The sequence below is a fragment of the Phocoena phocoena genome, chromosome 13 (genome assembly GCF_963924675.1).
Source record: "Phocoena phocoena chromosome 13, mPhoPho1.1, whole genome shotgun sequence".
Lineage (NCBI taxonomy): Eukaryota > Metazoa > Chordata > Mammalia > Artiodactyla > Phocoenidae > Phocoena > Phocoena phocoena.
Genome location: NC_089231.1, coordinates 65187228 through 65191974, shown reverse-complemented (window position 1 = coordinate 65191974; position 4747 = coordinate 65187228).

The window sequence follows — 4747 nt, the reverse complement described above, 5'->3', positions numbered from 1 at the left end:
CTTTGTTGAGTGAATTTTAGAAATTCAATTAAAGACAATCCCAGGGACTTCCCTGGTTGTCCTGTGGCTAAGACTCCCAATGCAGGGGGCCCGGGTTCAATCCCTGGTCAGGGAACTAGATCCCACATGCATGCTGCAACTAAAAAGATCCCGTGTGCCACACACAACGAAGACCCGGCACAGCCAAAATAAATAAATAAATAAATATTTTAAAAATAAATAAAGACATTCCCAGGCACCCATTGTGCAGGTTGGTTTGAAGTTACACAGGTGGGAGGCCCCAGTCCTGAGTTTCTCAGCTTCTCCGTTTAGACTGGCAGCAATTCGAGGGTCAGCGTGGGAGTGTATGCACTAGAGGGAGGTGAGGCTGACCAGAGTCACTGAGGCGCCTGGTGGCTGCGGGCAGGGGGAAAGTCACTGGAAGAGTCATCTTGGCTATAGTCTCCACTTATTCAATCAGATGCTAATCTGGGTGTTGCTGTGAAGGTATTTAGTTAATGTGATTAAAGCCCATAGCCAGTTAACCAAGCAAGTGAGATTATCCTAGATAATCTGGGTAGGCCTGATTTAATCCGTCAAAAGGCCCTGAGAGCAGGGCTGAGGTTCCCGGATGAGGAAGAGATTCAGGGATTCGCGTGTGTACAGCAGCCTCAGCCCAGGCCCAAGCATTCCAGTCTGCCCTTCCTGACAGCCTGCTCTCCACATTTCAGGCTTGCCCATCCAGACCCCACAGTCACTGAAATCAATTCCTTGCAATGAATTCCTTAATATGTGTCGTACCATTTCTGCTTCTTTTTTTTTTTTTTTTGGCCATGCCTCACAGCTTGCGGGATCTTAGTTCCCTGACCAGGGACTGAACCCACGCCCTCGGCAGTGAAAGCTCAGAATCCTAACCACTGGACCACCAGGGAATTCCCCTGTTTCTCTTTCCTTGGTGGACCCCAACTGATATAGGTTCTGGTACTGGAACTGTTTCTAGAGGAACAGAATCTCAAGGATGAGCCTTCTGTGTTGGTTCTAGGATTCCTGGAATTCTTCTCTAATTCGATTGGATTTAAAGGCACTGATGAGCTGTGAACTGGACCTGGGCAATTGGAGGCTCTTACCCTCTTCCGTGTCCTTGGAATGTCCATTCTGCCCACAGTTCCTACATTAGGAGTGACATCAGTGATGCAGCCTTGAGAGAGTGGTGTGTTATTGAGCCCATCTGGACCGTATTTAGTGACTGAACCCCATTAAGGCGTCTGTGTAAACTCTTAAGATTCTGACAGGCAGGTGGCAGAGATCTACTCATCTTGCAGTCGCCCAAGACAAGCTTCCTATGTAAGTCCTTTTATTAAAACTGCCACCTGCCAATCTGGAGTGGCTGCTTCTTTCTTTGGTCTCTTGCCCTCCGAGAGCAGGGGCCAGTTTTAAATTTCACCTGGGGAACTCCTGAGGTTGCGAACCAACATAATTGTATGCCAACAAATTGGATACCCTAGATGAAATGGACAAATACCTAGAAATACAAAACCTATCAAGTCTGAGTCACAGGAGCTTCCCTGGTGGCACAGTTGTTAAGAATCCACCTGCCAATGCAGTGGAAATGGGTTCAAGCCCTGATTAGGGAAGATCCCACATGCCACGGAGCAACTAAGCTCGTGTGCCACAACTGCTGAGACTGCGTGCCACAACTACTGAAGTCCACACGACTAGAGCCCGTGCTCTGCAACAAAAGAATCCGCCGCAATGAGAAGCCCGCGCACCCCCACTCACCGCAACTAGAGAAAGCCCACGCACAGCAATGAAGACCCAATGCAGCCAAAAATAAATAAAATAAATAAATTTATTAAAAAAAAGACTGAGTCACAAAGAAATAGAAAATCTGAATAGACCTATAACTAGTAAGGAGACTGAAGGAGTAATCAAAACCCTCGCAACAAAAAGAAAAGCCTGGAACCTGAAGGCTTCAGTGATGAGTTCTACCAAACATTCAAAGAAGAACACCAATTCTCACATTTTTGCAAAAAACTGAAGAGGAGGGAGCACTTCTTAACTCATTCTGTAAGGCCAACATTACCCTGACACCCAAGCCAGACAAAGATGCTACAAGAAAACAAAACTACAGACCAATATCCCTTTGAATATTGATGCAAATACCCTCAACAAAATACTAGCAAACTGAAATCAGCAGCATGTTAAAAGGATTATACACCTTGACCAAGTGGGATTCATTCCCAGAATGCAAGCATGGTCCAAAATACAAAAATCAATGTAATATGCCACATTAAAATCTCAGATGATCAACTTAATTGATGTAGGAAGAGCATTTCACAAAATTGAAAACGCTTTCATGATTAAAAAAAACACTCAACATAACTTGGAATAAAACACTCAACACGGAATAGAAGTAAACTACGTAACAGAGACCACATATGAAAAACCCACAGTTAACATCATGCATAGTTAATGGTGAAAGACTCGATGCCCACTTTTTGCACTTCTATTCAACGTAGTGTTGGAAGTTATAGCCAGAGCAATTAAATAAATAAATAAGCATATCCCAATTTGAAAGAAGTAAAATCATGTTTGTAGATGACATCCTGTATGTAGAAAACCCTAAAGATTTCATACCAAAAGAGTATTAGAAAAAAAATGTATTAGAACTAATAAATGAATTTAGCAAAGCAACAAGACACAAAAGCAACACACAAAAATCCATTGTATTTCTATACACTAAACAATTTGAAAAGGAAATTAAGAAAACAATTCCACTTAGAATAGCATCTGAAAGAAATACTTAGGAATTAACCAAGGAGGTGAAAGACTTCTACAATGAAAACTACAGGGAATTCCCTGGTGGTCCAGTGGTTAGGACTCGGCGCTTTCACTGCCGAAGGCGCAGGTTCAATCCCTGGTTGGGTAACTGAGATCCCACAAGCCATGCAATGCGGCCAAAAAAAAAAAATTAGTAGTATTTACCTAATAGATTTGTTATGAGGATGTAAAGCACTCAGAATAGTCTGGCACTTTGTAAGAGCTCAATAAATGCTAGTTATTATTTAAAAAAACCAACAACACCCATTAACACCCTGGTCACACGCCTCAGTCCACGACGAGTCATGGGCCCTGGAATGCAGATGTCTGCATGGTGCAGGCTGAGGGCTTCGCTTCTGCTCTTGTTTCTCCTGTCCCCAGCTCCAGGCGCACAGCAGGCCCCTGGGGAAATTCTGTAGAGCAAAGGAAGGCACGCTGGTTCAGCTGGGACCCTGGGCAGAGGATCTCATGGCTGGGAACTGTGGTATTCAGAAGAGAAATCGGCTTTTTTCTTCGGATTGTAGTAAGCAAATATTTTATAGAAAATTTAGAAGATAAGGAAAAATACAGAGAAGGGAGGAAAAACTCATCTCTAGTCCTCCAACCCAGAGATAGATCATAGCTAACATTTTGGCATATTTCTTTCCAGTCCTATTTTATGGACTATGTCTATTTTAACATAATTGGGATCATAATGTCCACATAATTTTGTGGTGTTCCCTTCTGTTTCTCAATGTAATGTGAAAATTTTCCTTCACCATAAAAAAAAAAATTGTTTTTAAACATTTTACTGGCTGCATAGTGTTCGACATGTGGATGGCCCCCTATTTAATTATTCCCCTACATTAGACATTAAGGTATGTATGTATGTATTTATTCATTGCTGTTACAAATGATGCTGGTATGAATACTTTCATGGCTAAATTAGTCTTATTTCTATTGTTTTCTTTAGGATAGGTCCCAAGAAATGGAATTCACTGTGTTGAAAAGCATGAACGTCTTGTCGAGAGCTGGGAAGAATCTGACATCTTACCCTACGTGCAAGCTGATGAGTTAGCTGACCTCAGTTTCATGGATGCTCCGCAAAAGATACAACACTCCTGGATCAGAGACAAAGGACTTCGTTACAACAATAGCAGCAGCCAGAGGACCAGCATTTTCTTGCAGGAGTTCCCTGAGCCCCAATTCCCACAAGACAACACAAAGAGGGCCAAGTGACTCCTACACACACAGTGAGTTGCATGAAGGAGAGAAAGGGAAAAAGAGAGATGAGAGCTTAGAGAATTTGACTCTTTTATACTGGACGGTAAAGTATGTCTGCTCCTTGTTCTAAAGACAGACGCTGCCCCTCTCTACCAAGGTCGCAAGAACACCTGTACTTTGCTCTGGAGGGAGAACTATATCTTACAAGGCTGTTGGCTCGGCAGACATCCTTGAAAAATAGTCTGGGACAAAGGCATTCATGGCTTTAGCTCGCAAGTCATGCAAAAATTTGAGAAATGTGAGAGACCCACAACGATAACTTCCAAAAATGTCCACCCCTCATTTCTACACCATCTTGACTTCTGGCAACATCCCCATGAGTGTACTACGCCAACAGTTGCTCTCATTAATCTGATCGAGAGAAGCTGGACTAAATCAATTCAGTTTGTCTCTCGGCATTTAATTAATTTCACCCACAGCACTTCAAGGAGCAGAATGAGTCCCACCTGCAGTATTAACCTCAATCCCACCTCCCACACCCGCCCCCACCCCTGGGTCCTCGACCCAACAGGCTGGACAAATCCCATAAACCATCAAGGTCTATCTTAGAAAAAGTCAAATGGCTTTCTCAAATACTGACCTCTCCACTTAACCTAGGTCATTAATCCAAGAATGGCAGGTATTGCCCAGTCGTCGCTTTGGCCCACAAGGAAGAAGCCTAGGCAAGTTTATCATTCGTACCCAC